Below are 20250 nucleotides of genomic sequence, written 5' to 3'. Positions count from 1 at the left end.
CTCTCTGTCCCAAAAATAAATAAAAAAACATTGAAAAAAAAAAAAAAGAAGGTGCACTTGTGGTGAGCACTGGGTGTGGTATGGGAGAGTTTAAGCACTGTGTTGTATACCTGAAACTAATATTATACTGTATATTAACTAATTTAAATAAAATGTAAAATGATAAATTGTGGTCAGTACTGTGACTTCTATGAGAAAGCCCAAAGGGGAACTTAATTTAGGTTAGGCAATCAAGGAAGATCTTTCTAAGGAAGACACATTTGAGCTCAGAACTCAAAGACAGGGATGAGAGCATTCCAGGTAGAAAGAATGGCATAGGCAAAGACTTGATATGTTCACAGAGCTCAAAAACACTTGTGTGACAGAGGTACTTCAAAAAGGGAAAATGGAACAAGATGTGGTTGGAGGAAGCGACAGGATCAAAGTCTATAGGGCTATTTTAGGCAAGTCAGAAATTTGGATTTTATTTTAAGCTTAATTGAAAATCAACTTAAGCAGTGGAATGACATAATCTGATTAACATTTAAAAAATTCTTCCGGCTGCTCTGTGGAAAATGAATTGAAGTGAGGATGGATGGAAAAGGAGAGAGTAATGGGAGTTGGGGTCTCTTCAGGTAGTCCTGGGAGAGATGATGTGGCTTTGGACCAGGGTCCTGCAGGTGCAGATGGAAAGAAATGGAAGAATCAGGTCATGTCGTTGGAGGAAGAGTTGACAGATTATTGGATTTCAAGTGTTAGGGGGACAGATGTCCCAGGTTTCAGACATGAATGACTGATTATATGTGGTTCTATTTACTGATGAGGAAGACTAGGAAAAGAATAGGTTTGGATGAGAAGAGTTTGGTTTCCTGCGAGAAGATGTTTCATCTTGTGGTGTTGTGACTGTAGCAGAGACAAAGGTGGACACTAACACAGTGTTTCCAGTTCCTGAGCATGAGAAAGAAAACGTTTACTAGCATCTCTTGTCCTCAATGGAAATCTTTCAACCAAGTTCAGGAAAATGAATTTTGAGGGAAATAATGTCATTTTCTGTCCAACTCATGTGACCATCCCGCCTCTTTCTGTAGCAACTTTAGAGGCAGCCTTTTCTAGATGGCACAGCTGAAAGATGATGGAACCTTTTTAGCCTGGGTTCCCGAGTGACTGCCTCAGAGCTCTCTGCTCACCCTCAGTGTATGCTTCATATGAATGGGGATATGCTGAGATTGTGAGAATCGATTGTGAACTCTTCAGGAATTTTCCAAGCTGTAGGTACAACCACTATTAAAAATTAAAAAAGGAAAACTTAGAGAGATTATGTTACAAACAAAGGTAATATATATCCAACACATATCCCTTCCCAATTATTTTACCAAATTCATCTATACTCTTGAGGTGTTTAGGTCAATTGTATTCATGTGGTAAATAACACAGGATGGTGTGATGCTATGCATCTCTCTTTCCCACTCTGTGTTCAATGGCATTGCGTTGGGAGCCCAAACTCAGCCATGGTGTGGGCATTTATACCTTGAAGGTCAACACATGCTGTAAATCAGGGCTTGAAGAATTGCTGCGTTGATTATTTAGACATATGAAAATGGTGAGAAAAATGCCAGAAATACAGATTAATAGTACTTTGGGTGTGTAGCTGTTACATTGTGAATAGCATTCAAAGTTAAGAAAACATTCAAAACTATTATCTTATTCAGCAAAGAAGTTGCCAATGCCATTGACAGTGAAGCTCTAAGAGTCATCTTGACAGTTTCACTTTTGTCTAACTTGTCAATGGAAACAGGTTATTGAATCAGAGATGGAATAAACAGGTGTGGTTTTTGTTTGTTTGTTTGAATAGCAAGAGTGAGTGATGCGTTTCTATGCTCTCTATAGACGGTCTTTATAGCCATGGGTTTGTTTGCCTTTTTTTATTTTTTGATATGGGGTACAACACTTAACAGTCTCAACAAAATCCTGTGCTGGGACACCAGTAGAGCTACATGAATTCAGGGTAAGGAAGGAAAAGCCCTCTCTCTCTTTCAGACCCAGCATCTAACTCCTCACCACCTGTTGTTCATTCTACTTCCTAAAGTCTCTCAACTTAGTCTTCTGTGCTCTCTCTCTCTGCTGACGTTGCCCTATTTGAGCTCTTCATCATAGTTTGCTGAGCTCAAAATAGTTCCAGGGTATCCCTCTGGGTCTTCCGCCACATTACTGCTGGAGGTATTTACTTTAAAATGATGAAACTGGATTCAGGGATTCCACAAGTGTGGGATAGAGATGCGATAGAATATTATTCATCCATGAGAACGAGGGAGAATTCCACTGTTTGTACTAACGTGGATGGACCTTAAGGGCATTATGCTGAGTGAAATAAGTCAGAGAAAGACAAACACTGTATGATGTCACTTATATGTGGAATGTAAAAGAGCCAAACTTAGAAAGACAGAGTAGAGTGGTAGTTACCAGGGGCTTGGGAAAATGGAGCGATATTGGTCATAGGTTGTAAGCTTCTGGTTATAAGGTTAATAAGTGATGAGGTTAATAAGTTTGGGAATCTAATGTACAGCATGGTGATTATAGACAATAATACTGTATTGTATACTTGAATGTTAAAAAGAGAATGATCTTAAATGTTCTCGCCAGAAAAAAAAAAGAAGAAGAAGAAGAAGAAGAAAACAGCAATGTGACACAATGGGGGGGGGGGAGTAGATAATACTATGGTGGTGATTATTTTACAATTTGTAAACATATCAAATGAACACATTGTAAAACTTCAACTTAGACAATGATATGTCTCATTTACGTTTCAATAAAGCTATCAAAAATACATTTAAAAAATAATAAATACCAGTCCTCCTGGTCCAAAAGACAGTATCTGGACAGTTCAGCATGTATACAAGGCCCTTGACCATATGTCCTTGTCCTACTCTCACACCTTCACTTCCATCTCTGTTACTCCTTCATACAGCCCCTGCCATGAGTGACATCACCACTTGCTGGTCGCTGAACATGCCATGCACTTTCACACATTCATCCCTTGGGGTGCCTGGGTGGCTCCATCAGTTAAGCGTCCAACTCTTGATTTCAGCTTATGTCCTGATCTCTCAGTCTTGAGATCAATCCCCGCACTGGGCTCTGTGCTGAGCGTGGATCCTACTTGGGATTCTCTCTCTTCCTGTCTGTTTGCCCATCCCCTGCTTGTGTATACACATGCTCTCTCTAGATAAATAAGTAAACGGCAACAAAAAGTCTGTCACTTGCCCCACTTTTCTGCCTGTAATCTCATTATTTAAAGCCCGGTCAAATGTTACCCTGTCATTTAAGTCTTCCTAAGTCTCTCCAAGTTGTGGTCCTGCCAATGTGTCCCTAATGCTCTTCCGTCTGTGCCTCTGTTGAGCAGAACATTGTCTCATAATCAGTCAGGTGGGTGTCTGACTGGTCCACCAGCCTTGAGGGCAGGCCCCTCAGGTAGCCCAGTGCTCAGCACAAAGCAGACACTCAAATTTTTTTGGATATTTTTTTTCCATGTGATTTGCATGGAATTAGGAACCTTCAATGATGTCATCTACAGCCCTGAAATGAAGTACCATTTATTGAAAAGCCCAGGGCCCCTGACCAACTTGCTAAGTAGTGGTTTGCCTAAAATGAACTGCATATGTGGCAGCTTTTCCAAGGTCTTTATCACAAGTCAGGCAGGATATACCACTGACTTATATGAAGGCATTTCATGGTACACATCTGGACATTTTTTCTTCATGCCAGGAGATTCCCAGAGCACAGTTAGGTTTGATGAACATTCTCATACGCATGTGTCTAATTATATGCTGAACAATTGATCAATTAATTTGTTGCAATTTAGACAACTTACTCTAATGTCATGTTTGTTGTTGTTTTACTATTTTAAAAAGTAGTAGATCCAGAATGATCCTTGGGAGTGAGAGCTCAATGCTCTCTAGTCCATAAAAAGTGAATGGTATCATAAGAGTGTTACATCCAGGCTCTTCTCACTGATATATGCTCCTCCACACTCATGCATAGGGTCTGAGTTTCCAGACATGTGGTATTAGATAATTAAAGCACATCGATGTTAATTTGTGAAAAAGTGTGACTAATGTAGCCATGCTATATGACTATGTATGTGTGTGTGTGTATGTATATAGTATATCGTGTGTGTGTGTGTGTGTGTAGTATATCTAACCCAAGACTAGATTTAAGAAGAAGCAGACAAAATGGGATTTGTTCCCATGTATTAGTTGCATGACTTAGTGTTATGGGCTGAATTGTATCCTCCCAAAATTCATATGTTGGAGTCCTAACCCCCAGTACCCATGGCTCACAATTCAGAGCCTGTTCCTTTAGGAAGGATGTGAAATCATTGCTAAATATTAGCTTTGAAGGCATAAGAGGAAAATGGTTGTTATTTTCCCTTCTTCTCTAGAAACCCTACTGAATCCCATTAAGAAGAAAGTTCAGCTATTATAATAGAAAACTATGTGAAATGGCCTTTTCTAGAATAGCAGATATCAGTGCTTTGAGATGTATGGCGTCAAGAGCACTGTATATTTTGTGGCATATAGATTAGATAACAAGTGAATAAATAGGGAATCTTGTATAAGAAATATGTTTACACCATCCGAGGTACTTATTAATAATGATCTTTTTTACCAAATAATTCCAAAAATTGTTACTAACATCGATCACAGGACACAGTTTGTAAATTTTCAACCACATTTATGCCTCTTGCCTATATTTGATCCCTGTGATAAATAAGGTGGATTTTTCCCCCATGCAATAGAAATAAATAGGACCCCAGTAACTTTTGACATTTGCCATAGATCAAATAACAATTTGGAGCCAGAGGAATGACTAGAGCCTTCACCTTTGTAACAATCTTTAAGATCTAGGGAGAGACAAGAGCTGCCTAACCGTCCTTTACACATGTTGATTCATTCCAGTTTGGGTTGTTTTCACTGTAAAATTTAGGAAGACAGTGTGTAAAATGGTCCCTGGGCTTTGGTGAGATTTCTCAAAGGCAGTCTGAGGTCCATGTTAGCAGTATGTACCATCAGGATGAGAATAACAACCAGTATTTCACAGTATGTGCTCACTCCGATATCCAGATTCTTTTACGGTCTTCCAATTTGGGTCAGTTTGACATCCTAACAAAAGGTAGTTTAGTCACCTTGTAAATGACTTTATGTAGGTTATTCTTACAGGATGTAGTTCTACGGAGCAGAGAAAACAAACTTGAACATAAACAATGCCGGAGCAGGTGTTCTAGCCGTTGGAGAAAAGTCATTAGAGTGACATTACTCAATCACTTTGTTTCCCTTATAATAATATATTATTTATTAGAAGCATTGCTTTTTTTTTCTGTCTGTGTCACTTTTTATAAATTTCACATCTAACATTTTCCCCCTTTGGGTGTGCCACAGCAGAAGCAAGTTATGCTTGCAGAAGGTGAGCCAGAGAAATTTTAATCCTGTTTTGACTAAAGCTCTTCCCTAAGCTTATTTAGAAACCAACAGAACATTTAGCAAGACACTGCTGATATATATAATTTTTTTGTCTTTTATTTGGGTTTCTCAAATCCGAAATGTTGCATTTCAGAGCTTAACGAAAATTAAAACAAAAGCAAAAACAAAACCTATTCCTCATGTCCCTCCATTGGAAAACATGAAAGGAAGAGGAGCTGCATTAAATGATTCTATGAACACTTTAATAAGCAGACCAGACCCAGATATTCATGGTAGTGCATTTTCTTTCAGTGTGGAAAGAGCAGTGATACTGTGGAATGTTTTCCCCTCCACATACCAATTGAGAGTAAAAGGGATTCTATTTTCTAGGTATCTTATTTAGTAAAATTAAGCAAAGCTTCTGGATTTAAAGCCTTCAAGTGAAGACAATAGAGTGTGTTAAGTAGCCAGCTAATATTCCGCTAAAAACCTGACAACCCTCAGGGAGGCCTCATAGAGTGTCTATTATTGGATTGTGAGTCTCATCCGACATGTTTTTGATTTGGATAACTCCAATTCTACCCCATTCCCTCGCCATTTCAAGCAGCACTATCGCAGTTCAGGCAATCAACAGAGACCTGGAGGAAGAGAACATTAGATCTGCTCTTGGGAACACAGGGGAGACAGCATGTTAAAACTGGGGCATTCGCCTCCAAATTGGGGCATGTGGTGCCCTTACAGAGAAGACTCTCCTCAGAAACTTCCTGTCATTCCCTCGAGACTGTATCAAGTTATCTTGGATATGACACTATGAAAATGCTACAGATGCAGCAGGAGAAATAATTTTTTTTTTCCTAAGATGATTATCGCAAACAAAGAATTCATGTCAAAAATAAGTAAACGTATCTGAGGAGTTTAATAAGCACTGGCTGGTGGAAGGAGAGGGAAGGTGAAACTTGGAAATTTTGTACTTCCTACGTGTTCATCTTCTGTAGTCTGGCTTGGGTGAGTAGGGTCACTTAGAAAGGAAAGTAGGCCAAAATGAGAAGCAGACAATAAAAAGGAAATTTTTATCAGGAAGTTTCCTGTATTATTGATAGTGTCATTGCTAGCATCTAGTGTTTCCACTGCAAACATCAAATATGCAAATAAAAAGGTGCTCATGAGCACAGTCACTTCACAATTAGCCACACTGAGGGAAGACAAAAATTCTTGGGGGTTTTGGGAAGTAGAGAGAATACATACACTTAAATAGATAATTTTTCATTACTTTGGGCTCCTCTTGGCATTGAGACATTGCCAATGTCTCACAAGGGCTTACAATTTAGGGAATAGGTTGGATAAAAACGAACAGGTAAAATATAGTGTATAATGAGTGTATATAAATGCCATCCAAGGCCAGTATGATTATTGCAGCTTCCATTACAATCAGCGAACATTTACCATCTCTTCATAATGGGCCAGGCAAAGCTCTAAGTCCCCTCCCAAGACAAGTTACTTAAATCCCCATGACAATGGGAATGGCTATCTCCATTTTACAGAAAGTGGAACTAAAGCACAGAGAGGTTGAGTAACTCGCTCTTAGGACCATGGTGCCAATAGCAGGACTAGAATCCAAAGTACATGTTTATGGTTCTTCACAAAGATGACCCTGTACTGCAACTGTACTGGGAGAGCAAAATGGAACTCAGGCCTGAATGGAAAACCTATATAGCAAACAGGCTGTACATGGCTCACTAGCTTACCTGTGGTGTATTATGTTTGAAGGGTTGCCTAATTGATGGTTTAGGAATAAGTCAATTCTAGAAATAGTTTAGGAATACGTGGTTGAACAAATAATGGTATAATACCATGCTCACTATAATACATTACATGTGTTTTTTATTCTTTCTTTTTGAAGTAAACTAATTGCCCTCATGAACAATTGGTCATTCTAGGTACTTTGGCCCAGGTACATTGATTTGAAAACCATCTCATTGAAGTCCTGGGACATTCCACTTTTAAATCTCCAGCTCTCATTCTGACAGGTTTTGGATAGGGATTGTATGGAATTCATCCTAAAAAAATGTCCTATTTCATTGAAGATGTTACTAAGAACTGTGCCTAAATGTCGTTTGTCTTCTAGAAAACACAGTAAAGAGAAGAGCTCAAGGATTTGAGAGAAGGTTTGGCACATGATGATGAAGGAATAGGTCTTGGGGGACATGAAGGGACTTTCTCATCCCTGGTTCACCTGAATGTGCACCATACGGTCCAGTGAAGGTGACAAGAAGGGATGGTATTTGTGAAATGCACCCATGCGGTGACATCCTCACCTCTCTAACACTGATGCCATTGTAGATGTTTTTTCCAGCCCTCTTTTCGCTATCCACACAGCATGATGTACCTTGGCAGGGCTTTTACCTAATTTGTCACCCTCAAAGATGCTGAGATGGAGCTGAGCATATGGTACAAACAGAATGAATGGCAGAAAGTAAGTGCAAGGAGAAACATTTATTTAACCTCAGGAAGACAAAGAAGTCTTTGGTAAATTGGTATAGAACTATTGGATCATTCTTTACGTGATTGTTCCTTCTTAATTTTAGTAAAATATCTCAGTTTGGGGGAAATATCGTTCCTCACCAATAAGATATAAAAAGAGAACAACTTGGGGCACCTGGATAGCTCAGTTGGTTGAGTGTCTGATTCTTGATTTTGGCTCAGGTCATGATCCCAGGATCATGAGATTGAGCCCTGCATCAGGCTCCATCCTGAGCATAGAGCCTGCTTAAGATTCTCTCCCCTTTTCTCTCTCTCTCTCTTTCCCCCTCTGCCCCCTGTCCTACTCACATGCTCTTTCTCTCTCTAAAATTAAAAGAGAGAACAACTTTAACTATTTGCAGCTCTTCCTTTAGAATTTCATGCTAATGTTGCCTCTCTCCCTCCTCTTTATATTTCTTTGTATGCAAATAATTCTTGCATATTTCTTCCAATGTATTTTTCATGAAGAAAACATAATAGAAAAGTGGAAAATCAAAGGTAAGCAGAACAGATCAAGGCAGAGCTTCACCTTTCTCCATGAAGTGCTTCTGAACTTCTTTAGATGTAATGCTCTTGAAGGCAAGAAACATGTCTATTTTATCTTTGTTTGTATCTGCAACATATTAGGTACACAGCAAATTATCTGACTGTATCAATTAATGAACAAACAAGAATGGATGAAGAAAATAGATGTTTTTGTAAGGCGCTCAAGGAAGATTTATAGAACATTTTGGAAATAGGCCCACTTTGTTTCCGAAGGAAATTTTACTTTCAAATTAAAAAAAAAAAAAATTTACCCAAATGAGATTTTGGGGGATTTCATGTGATTAACTCTTTACATTATCTTGTAGTAATTATACAGAAATCTCTATTTATGTAAACATGGTGAATGCATCATAACACTAGAATAAGTGTACAAATACTGCATGTCAAATTAGGTTATAATCACTTTCAAGGGACGTGATTTCCTAGTTAAACAGATTCGTTTACATCTTGTGAAATAAAAAATAAGTGAAAATAACTATATAAAATCAGGCTTACAGCTGGACAGATCTTCTTGGCAATGGTCCAGGCATTGAGCGGGGGTGTTGTCGGGGGGGTGGGGAAAGCCCCTCCAGCTGAAGGATTCTCAGGAAGACCAAGATGACTCTGTAGGCTCGGCCCAGAGAGGGGCCTTGGGCTGCTGTCCTGACTGCTGTCTGTCCCTGGCTGTCTGTGGGGAGGTGGGCCGTCTTCACATTTCAGATGAGACTCTCTACCGGGAGGGGTTTGGGAAGGGGTGGGGGAGGGAATGGAAAGTTGCTTGGTAGAGGAGAAAATGAAGTCAGTTCAACATTTCACCCATAGGTAAAAAGCATAACACAATAAGTCAGGGACCCTCTAACTAAAAAGCGAATAGTTGAAGTAGCATTGGAATCATAGTTTAGAGTCAGAGTTTGAGAACCATGGATCATCTGGTACCATGCTCATAATACAGATGGGGAAACCGGCCACAAGGTGAGAAGCAGCACGAGAGGGAGACCCATAACTCGCCTTCCCAAATCTGGCACTTATTTATGAGGTGACTAAAGCTCACCCTTTCAATGAGATGACTTTTGAAAAGCTGCTCATTTTGTTGCATATTTTTGAGAAATACATTTCACATTGCCCTGACTTAGCCAACACTTTCTGCAGTGCTGCCTTATTTCAATGGCAGAAAGGCATGTTCCGAACCTCGGCCAGACGTGGCATGTAATATGGTGGCATTCTCTATGGCTGATCGTACATAGTTTGCCTTTCCCTAAGCTTTGGTAAGCAGGGGCTTTGGTTACCTTTTCACTGTGTCCCCATCATATTCAACTGCTACTTATTTTTGTTAATTACAAGAAGTCACCAAAGCCGTGATTTTTTTTTTTTTAACCCATGAATTCTGACTTGGATATAGCTCCACATTTCTGCAGTTGAGTAAATTTTTTTTGGTTAGTTGATACTCATGTTTGTTTAAAATGTTCGTTGAACACTTGTTCTATGCTGTACTGCATGTACATTACCTTCTTCTCGTGTTCCATTGGTTGAATTGTCCTGAGCAGGGCTTGGCAAACTATGGCCTGTGAGCCAGATCTGGCCTACTGCCTGTCTTTGTAAATAAAATTTTATTGGAAGACAGTCACACTCATTTGTTTGCATATTGTCTATGGCTGTTTTTGCACTACAACGGCAGTGCTGAGTAGTTGGGATGGAGACTATATGGCCCATAAAGACTAAAATATTTTCAATTTGGCCCTTCACAGAATATTTTGCCAACCATGGTCTTGAGTGTGAACACTCAGTTATCTGGCTGGCTTCATAAGAGAGCCAAATAAAATAGATGACACTAAATTAGCCACCCTGAGTGCTTCTCACTCTCAAGTGTTTGTGGCCACGAGTCACAACCATGGCACTAGGCAGTGAGGAGAGACCTGGCAAAATAGTCTCCTAAGAAATATAAGCCTTCTCCGCATTCATTTATTTTCAAGCCCTGTTCCTAGAACCATCCCTAATCTGTACTAATACTACAAACTTGTAGCTTTTGCATTACGAATTTATTGTTATTTCTTTTACCTCCTTTTTTTTTCAAGGAAAAGGTAATTAGGCTATAAACAGAGGCCTGACAACTAATTTCAGTCAAGGCAAAATTAATACAAAGCAAGCAGATAATTTCAGTCACATGAAATTAAAATAGATATTTTTTAATGACATTCTAAGAAAAATCCAAGTCTATTTTTTTCCCTTTGTTTTCTCTTACCTCACCCAGTTCTCATGCAATCCCCTACTTGTGCAGGTAGTGACATGTGCTAATTTAGGTGAACTACCAGCCCACGGCTATAGCTGTCCTCACGGCTCCTTCTTTCTGTCCTCACTGTTGATCTTTGCATGGAGACCTGCTTCTTCTCTCTCCTTCTCAGGGATTCCCGCACACAGAAAAGACAGGACATTTGAGGGAAAGGTAGTCACTGCCCACCCCTTAAGTTTCTAAATTTTCGTGGACATTAATAAGAGCCCATTCGCTAAATCTGTTTTAGAACTTCAAGAATGTAAAGGTTAGTGCCACCGTGGGTGTGTGGGTGTGTATTTCTGGGGGGAGATTCCAACCTTGCTGTGTTCTGTCACTCCAAGAACATATTAAATATGCATCTCAATGTCAGCAGCACCTTGAGATGCTATCTCCAAAATTATCACCTGCCTTCTGAAAACCATAACCCTAAAAATATTGATTGGTTAAAAGGCAGGATCTGAAGGAATGAGCCAGTGTCTCTGTGAATTATCCTAATCAAATAAGGTTAGAATTAACCTAGATACTCACTGATCTGCCAGTATTTGGTTTGAAATGTAGGCATCTCAACTGAAGTTATGTGTTTCATTCTTTTGAATATTTCTCCCAGACATTTAAATACATTACCACTAAGCCAGAACCAAGAAAAGCATAAAAAGCATTTTAGGGAATAAATTCAGCAAGTTTCCATTTGTACCAGATAGTAAAATTGTTGACATGCATTATGAGGCATGTGTATTTTTCAGCCTGTCAGGTCTCAGTCACATGCTCCAGGTGGAATATTTTGGCTGCTAAGGGTTACGCAGGAAGGTCTCAGACCATGTAGGTAGTAGTGCTTCCTAATAAAAAGAGAATTTCCAAGTCACCTGGCTAGCTATTTAGGCAAGTCAGAAGAAAAGCTTATTTCATTAATTATGCTATAAATGTAACTTCACTGAAGGGTAGCCAGCTAAATATAAGATGAAAGAGCTGGTAGGGATTCTCTCCATTGAAGTGTTGAGCTTTACGCAGTTTTATTTAGAGGCACTTCCATTACTAAGGAGGCTATGAGTTGATCGACTGTGTCTTAGAATTAACTACAGTGGTGAAAACACAAATTGCAAACCAGCATGAAGTCACAAAGGGAAGGGAGAAGAGAGAAGAAGTTAAAGTCGGGGACTCACATGTACTCTCCGTTTTCCTTTACAGAAATAAGTGTCGGACCAGCTGCCTGGAGTCCGACGTTAGCCGGAGTGAGCCTAATTACTGGTAGGCAAGAGGGCCTGATGCGACGTGCTACACACACGGCCTTCCTCTCTGCTCTCATTCGCTTCTGGTTTCAGAGGAGCCTGGAATTTTGTTGGAGGCAAACAATTGCATTCCCTCTGCTCGATATGCTAGGATGAAATATGATTGGTAAGGAAAGAGAGGACCTGGCCCAGAAAGTGTCTTGGCCACAAATTTTTTGTGTGGGCACCAGAGGAAGCTTCCAGTGCTCTACTGTGTGGACAGAGGGGAGGAGGCCACGAGGGCTCGGAGCGGGCTTAGCGCCACCACCAATTCTGAAGCCTTTTGTGGGCACCCCTCATTCCCGCCAGAGACTGTCAGCCCCAGCCTCGTCAGCGTTCCCTTTGTGCTTCCCAATGGAGAAGGCAAGTGCAGATCAAAATTAAGCTTTAATCCTCTCAGAGAGTAATACTACTGTTTTTTCCCCCTTTTCCTGATTCCTTGACCGATTTCTCTCAAGATTCAGGGCTCAGAAAAATGTTTAAGTTTCCCACAAATGGCTGGGATGCAATTTTTTCATGAAAACACTAAATCACAGTCTATCGAAGGGTAATTCTTTGTACTCTGTTATGCACATCTCTGTGTTTCCTATGGTGACATCAAGACACTGTTGGTGACTAAATTGTTAAATAAACGCTGAAGATATTTAGCTTTTATTGGCGTTTCCTTTTCAGTTTGCCAATGATTCTACAACTGTTAGTTCTTTTGCTATTAGAAGATAAGCCCACAGCAGAGCAAACTTTATTCTCATTGCAGACATGAGGAAATAGATTCCACGGCAAAGATTTGACACAGGTTAGATGGCTGGTAGTTGCCAGATTCTTGACTAAAACTCCTAACTCTAGATTTGTAAGCATTATGCTACTGGATGGCTCTGCCCCCACGGGCCAGGGGAGACCATTCCTTCCCACCTCCAGGTTCAGTGATGTCATGTCAGTAGCTTGAAATTGGCCATGACAGCAGTGTTTACACCATGGAAATTGTCGAACGCCACAAATCAGAGAGAGTTAGTTAGTCACCTCCCAAGGGAGTTGGCTGTCGACTCTCTATCGGCATACCACCGGTTAGAAATCTGGGCACTCGGCAAAAAACTCTCATCCAGGTTTCTTCATGTTTAGGATATGTTCCAATGTGCTTGATTTGTACGACAGTAAGTTTCTTTGTAAAACCTTTTAAGTATATCCTTTTGCAGTCTTTTGAAACTACACTTAGGAGAACATCAAAGTATCTTCTTGGAGAGGGAGAGCGAGGTCTGGGAATAAAATTAGCTACTTGTTTAAGGCTATGGGTGTTTGTGAACATGCAAGTGTGCTTTAAATTACACATAATTTTAAACAACTGTGTAAAAAGAGTTTTAAAAGTTTAATGGTGCTGAACCACGAATAGGAATTAAAAATTGAAAAGGAAATACAAAACTATACCTTGTTTTTCTGCTTTAAAAAATAAGTTCCCTTCTCATTTGCAATTAAGATGGAAGAATTTGCATAAAATGTGTAAAATTAGAGATAATTGAACTACAGTAGCTATAAAAGTAGCTTTTCCGCTTAAAAAATAAATCAGATGTCCACTAAAAGGGTGTAAGAGCCATGCCCCCCTCCCCCGCCTCCCTCTTGCATTTGGGTCTCTGGTATTTTTCACACTTTTATAGCTGATTTTTATTGCCAAACAATCCTTGGAGTTTGTGGCAGTTCGGAGACAGCAGCAGGCCCAGGCAGGCCTGTTAACTCTGGCATGTTAAGGACCCTTCAGAAGATTTCAAATCTAGCCTCAGCACCCAGGTCAGTAGATCAAATCTAGGGAGACCTTAGGGAGGCTGCAAGTGGGGGTGGGAGGAAAAGGGAACATGGGGAGAAAGGGAGACAAGAAAAGCCAAAGTACGGAAATGCCTTTAAAGTAAACATCAATAGCTGTTTTTGTTTCCCCCGAACCAGCATTTCCCCCAGGGAACCTCCAGTTGAAAAGGGCCAGTCTGGAAAAGAGTGCACCAATGATCAAAGTGGCCACATATGATGGTCCCAGACTGATGCCTGTGTTCCCACTGAAGGAGACTTTCTTCCCAGGATGAGATCCAGCCTCTGCTCTAAAGGTAAGCTAGGGAGCAGCCCTGAGTAACTTCAGGAAACACGCGCTAGGCCTATTCCTGATGGCCCCCAGCAGAGGTGGGCTTTGCCTCTCCTATGGGGGCCCAGGCCCATGACGATGCACCCGCCCACGGTGCGCTATTTATTTGATGCTCTCCAGAGCCGTTTGTAATATTCAGTGTTGGTAGGGTATTCTTTCCGTTTGCCTCATCTGTCCTCTTCCTCGAAACCATAAGCACTTCAGGAGCAGGACTACACCTGTCTAAGCAGAGCACTGGGGGCGGGAGGGGAAATTTCACAGAGATGAAACGTGATATCGAAAGTGCCCACGTGGGGGAAAATGTTCAATTCTCAGAAATGTGACAAAGCTCTCAAAGTGGTATAAATGGAAAAATGCTAGTTGTAGTTCTATACTTTCTGTGGCTGAGTACAAAAATCACAGTTTAAAAAAAATCACCATAATAAATAAAAACAAGGAAAAGCGGCCTCTCCAAGAGCAGTGAGATCTCTCAGACTAAGCCATTTTTTCTGTGACCCTCGAACATCTGCTCATGCCACACCTGTGCATTATGCAATGGATGCCAGGGCATCTAGGAGGTATGTTAAAAATATTTGTTGATTGGATTTGACATCCTTTACCCTCCGGAACCCAGAGCCTTCACGGTCAGCTCTGTCTGGAGAGGCCTTTCCAGCATAGATCTGTGCTGCTAACGCTCCTACTCCATCTACGTTCCATCTCTTTAAGATAAATAACAGGAAAGATCCTGCAGTTCCCTTAGCTCGTACCCTCTCTTTGGAAGTTATCAGCTGCTTTGATATTAGGGAATAAGCTTATTGATTTAGTGCGTACCCCTGCGTGGTAGTTTGCTTGCCTTCAACTTGAGGCATCCTGGAGATGATACATCAACTCATAGCAGCAATTCTGCTGGCATCAGAGGCCAGTGGGGGAGAATATTGGTAGGATGCAAATATTCTGAATCCCAGCAAAACTTTACTACCCAGAGAGCTGTCTTCTCCATTTTTCCATTAGGCCAACCTAGATGTGCTCCCCGTTAGCCATGGGTATGTCCATTTTACTTACACCACGGCATGTCCATTTCCCAAAGAGAATCAACATAAACATAAAATTATTTTTATATATTCCATTTCCCATGTGAAGGTATGCGGCTAAAACCTGATTCATATTCAATAACACATATAACTACTGTGAGTGGTGTACATTCATTCTTTATATACTCCAACCCAAAGTTCTTAGCACGCCAGGGTGAAGAAGTTCTGAAAGTGTTCTGTGAAGTTGCATCTTGAAGAATGAGGAATGCAGAGGGGCCTCTCAGACCACAGAGGATGGCAGTGCTGTGAATGACGTCTGGAACTGGTCATTGGCACCCGAGGGTGGAGAGAGCTGGAATCCACACCACCATTCCCTTCTTTGTGCATGTTGAGACCTCCTGTGACTTCAGAATCTTTGTCAGCATAGTATTACAAGAAGCAGCTAATTGAGGTTGGCCAGAGCAACAATGCTTCTTTGGCACTCTTGGTATTTATCGTAGGAGAGTATGGTAAATAGTGCTGGAAGTAGAATGTGCCACTTTCTGGATTATTTTCTTCTAGTTGATGAGTAGAATCTCTTCCAAACCTTGGGAAAGACTTGTGCTTTATAGATATTTTTTTTTCTTCCTAATTATATTCCACTACCAGCTTTTCAGCCTGTTTACATGGGTATGTAAAAATACAGAACTAGCTTTCATTTAAAGCTAGAAAAAAAAAAACCAAAAAGAAAAACATAAAAGTAAAATACGTACTATAGGATCTTCAGAGCTCCTGCCAGTGGACCTCAAACTTGGATTTCAGTTTTTTAGCTCTCTACAAAGAATGGCCTTCACAAGCCCATCCAATGACTGCAACAACAAAGACAGGGCCCCACAATACTTGAGGTCATCGGGGGGCATCGTGGCACATTTGGGGCCACCTTAACTTCGTCTCTGTGCTTAGACTGTCCTTGAGTAATCACTGAACTCCCTTACCGTCCCGTGGGAAATGACACCTTAACGCCTCCTTTCCAAATAGGAAACTTCCACCTTCATGGAAGCGATATCAATTCTACTCAAGGTAAATTCTATAATTTTTCAAGAATCTTTTGTTTAATATGGAAACTTCAAGCAGAGGACCCAGGGCATTTTCTTTCATCAACGTGATTCTAATTTTATCAGAGCACTAAAAAGAAATCTACTTGGTTTTTTCTTGTCCAGTACTCCACTTGCTCTGAAGCACATTCAAAAGCCACCTCTCTGATCTGAAGACGTCTCCGCAGAATTATGTAATTGGACCAACGGTTGCCGGTTCCCCACACTCTTGCTGCTTCGCATTATTGCAGAGCAGACTACTGTTTTGCAGACCTTCCTTATTGCGTAAATGGCTACATTATCACTGTGTACACATTAGGACAAGCAAATGGGCCCCTTAAGGCAAATAAGGGTTCAAATAACCCAGACAAGGTAGCCCAACTGAATTGAGGATTCACCCTTGTTACAACCTCATTGCTTTATGGCACATGAACTAGTGGAAGGGACAGACTGCTTCAAGTGTGTTTCTACTGATCCTGCTGGCAAATCACAGCTTTATTACAGTAATGAGCCTGACCATATTTCTGTGCTTATGCATATTAGGCACCAAATGTATTTTCCGGCCTGCCAGCCTGTGGTAGTAACTAACACGAGCAATTTGTCCTGGGTTACAGTGTGTGTGCATGCATTAGGTATGAGCATGTTAGTTGCTTTGGGGTATAAAATACTACATGTTTCATCATGCGTATTTTTATATGCACAACTTAACTGTATGCAAAATAGCTTGGCAATTAACCAACACAACTTATTAGTTTACTACAAGATTATTGCATAAATATGTGAACTGGGGACAGCCACAATTTCAATTTGGCAATATTAAAAATTTTGTTGGATTATTAAATATCTGAAGAAATATCTCCCCCCTCTATGGTATAAGTGTTAAGGTTCTTTAAAAAAATATCTTGATTCTTCTCCCATTTTCATTTCCATAAATAACCCTGAGCACGACCCTTTTCGGGAGGCTGTGGGATTTGAGCCGGTGAATTCCCCCATACTCATTGCGAGCTGACATTTGGCCTTTGACCCCATCAGCTTTCAGGCGAAGGTGAATGGTCATTATTGCGATTTCTTCCTCAGGATCACATTTTATGTATGCTAGTTATTGGGTCCAGGGTTATTAAAAAGGAACATCAGCATACTTCAGCTCGACCGCTAAGAACAGTGTATATGTTTCCTCTTTCTGTTGACCACTGGGATCGTAGAGCTCAGTGCTGTTGGCTTGTGTGACTGCCTTGGAGGCGTACAGGGCTTACTCCAAAAGCGCAGACACACGGAACCACCTCTCCCTGAACTCTTAATTAAAATGAACTCTTTCTCCCGCTTCGCTGCAAAACAAAGAAACGAACAAAACATTAAGTACGGAATACAGGATTGGTACAAAATAAAGGGTTAGCTTGGTGGGAGGCTGCTGCCAAGGGAATGGCTGCTCTTGCTACTTCCGCACGTGTCACATGTCGTAAGGTGTCAGAGAATTACTTTTTTCCTCCATTCAGGTTGGATTTATGTAAATGACTGCACGGGACAGGTGCCTTTATTTAGTTGCTACTAAAGCCGGAATCATGTTGTACAAGAGCTGATAACATGAAATAACACGAAATAAGTGGCCTTATCCCTTCTGAAGCTTGTTTTACAGTACTGGTATTTCTCTTTAGCAAATCCTGCTGCGTTTTTAAGTAATACGATAAAACAACATAAATGTCTTTGTGGCTAAAACTGATTGTTTCAGGAGGAACATGGCTGTTTTATTCTTGTCTTTTATCTCCTCTACACTGAATTTTTGAAAACATGACCAGCTCCCTGGCCTGTGTGTATATAAATAGGCTATTTGCGTAGAGACCCCACAATTATTCATGCATCAAAAAGAGGGAGAATGGGAGGGAACCCCATGCTGATAATAGCAGCACCCCAAATCAATATAAAACCAAGACCGAAATGTGCCTTTTGCAGTCCTGTCACAGATTAATATGGTTCATGATAGATACTTAGTTCTCTGACAGTTTCCCCTGCACCTTCACTGGGAAGTTGATAGAAATTACTCCAGCTGAATGCTTAAAGCAGATGTTATCCCATTAATTAGCTCTGGACCCGGGTACACTCGAGACTTTCCCATTTTCAGGCCGAAAGGAATTGGTCCCAGTGAGCGTGCTCTATATCCACATTTAGTATCATCTCATAAACAGCAGTGAAAACACAGCAGGCCCTTGATGAAGATACATTAGCTTATTTCTAATTTAAAGTTATGTTGCTTAACCTTAATGTAATTGGTCACCGGTGGCCAACTGTTTGTATAGTGTGTTGATGACCAAAGAGATGTAATAAATTATAAAACTCTCTGCTTAAATGGAGGGAACGACTGTTTTGTTAAAAGCTTTGCATGTAATAATGGTAAAATAATTACACCTCAAGCCGAATAGCTGTGAAGCTGTTAATACTAACAACAGAGTTGTTCTCAGGATAGCTCGGTTCATCCCCATTTAAAACCAGTACGTGAACCTGGCTCTTGTATTTAGCAAAAGAGTAACTTTGAAAGTTCAATCTCACCCTGATTAAAATAAATGGGTAAATCGTCCTGTTATCTTAGTTGGGAATGATGGTGATGGGTAGTAGGGTGGTGGGGTGAATTAAAATAACCAATTGTTATGGTTAACTAGGAGACAAAAAGCACAAACCGGTTGGTAGTCACTGCCAGACACGTCTTTAAAGAAGACTTGATTAGCTGGTGGAAAAACTGGGATAATCATCAAATATGAAAGTAATTGACACAACTTTAACGTTTAATAATGAATAGCCCGCCAGAGGCAAAATAAAGGGAAACGGTCTTTCTTTTCTCAGAACAAGTTCTGACTTAAAATTTCTTAGGCCAAATATAGAGAGCGATTGCTCGAGGTTTGTGAACTACAATTCCCAGATTATAATTAAAGTTATAAATATGGTTAAAATGAAATCACACGATTAACAATATTCAATCTATCAGGGGTAATGATATTCATTCCATAGGTTTTCTGTATGTCACTGTGAAAAATCTAGTCCCCCCTCTCCCTGTTAAAGGCTTGTGACTTATTTTGAAACGCAAAAGTGAAATAAACAGAGTCGTGCTTCTGTCTGGATATGCGCTTTTTTTTTTTCTTTTTCTGTCCTGGTTGGACTGTGTTCACTAGCTTCGCTGTAACAAGTAAGAAAAGTAAAGTTTTTGCTTTTCTCGAAAGATTGTCCTTTTCTCTAAATATTTGCATTCTAAGTTTGGATCACCTCCAAAGGGTACTCGCTTCACAATAGAGAAAAAGCACTTCTCTCCCTTCTCACATTACATTTCTTAGAAAGACCTTCGAATAATTTAAACTATTTACAGTACCTCCAGGTCATTATTTCCCCTGACTCCACTGAAATACCTTGGGACACTATTTACGGCTGACTTTCTGAGTTACCCCACAGGATCAGTTTACAAAATGAGAATTCACCATGTGAAAGTCATTATTTTGTTTAACACAACTCGCAATGTTAAGGGATTCCACCCCCCTTTTCTCTTAATTTGCCACTTTCACATAAACACTGTCATAACTGGTAGTGTCAGTTATGAAAACGTCAGCAGCTCAGATATGAAGAGATGTACTCTTCAGGGCCAATATATCAGTATTATTTGGGGCTAATTCATAAAATCAAAGATATTGATCTGAAAACAACAGGAGAATTAATAGATTTATTTTTTCTTCCAGGAAAACAAAGGGGGGGCGACTTCCTATGCAATGAACAATTCTGCATTATGGATAATAACCTAACAGACACTTCCAAGCAATCAGAGGACAGTGTTCCATGCCACGAAGACCACGCTAATTGAAGCTGTAAAAGGGGAAGTCCCCAAGTTTGTACAGAAAACAGTTGTGCTCTGGGAATAAGTTCAGAGCTACCCTTCTTAATGGTAAAAATGACTCTGTGGCTGTTCCAACTAAAAATCAATGTGGCTCACAATTTTAATAAGGAACATGAATCTGAAAACGTGTTTAGTATCAGGTTATATAAACACACCCTAATGAGATACC

General features: G+C 40.3%; 1 long non-coding RNA gene across 3 annotated transcripts in view; it reads left to right on the top strand.

Annotated features, from left to right (window-relative positions):
• The window catches only part of LOC131485063 (uncharacterized), a 240984-nt gene extending 221664 nt beyond the window's left edge, over positions 1-19320 (top strand). For 2 of the 3 annotated variants that reach the window (XR_009248609.1, XR_009248611.1), the window contains 3 exons: positions 11932-12138; positions 13941-14095; positions 15339-19320. This is a non-coding gene — a long non-coding RNA (uncharacterized LOC131485063). The remainder of the gene's footprint in view (positions 1-11931; positions 12139-13940; positions 14096-15338) is intronic. The other variant, XR_009248610.1, reaches the window with a different exon arrangement.
• The last annotated feature ends 930 nt before the right edge of the window (positions 19321-20250 follow it).

The sequence above is a fragment of the Neofelis nebulosa genome, chromosome 9 (assembly GCF_028018385.1).
Source record: "Neofelis nebulosa isolate mNeoNeb1 chromosome 9, mNeoNeb1.pri, whole genome shotgun sequence".
Classification (NCBI taxonomy): Eukaryota; Metazoa; Chordata; class Mammalia; order Carnivora; family Felidae; genus Neofelis; species Neofelis nebulosa.
The sequence above is the reverse complement of the archived record's forward strand: the minus strand, read 5'-3'. Positions and strand labels throughout refer to the sequence as shown.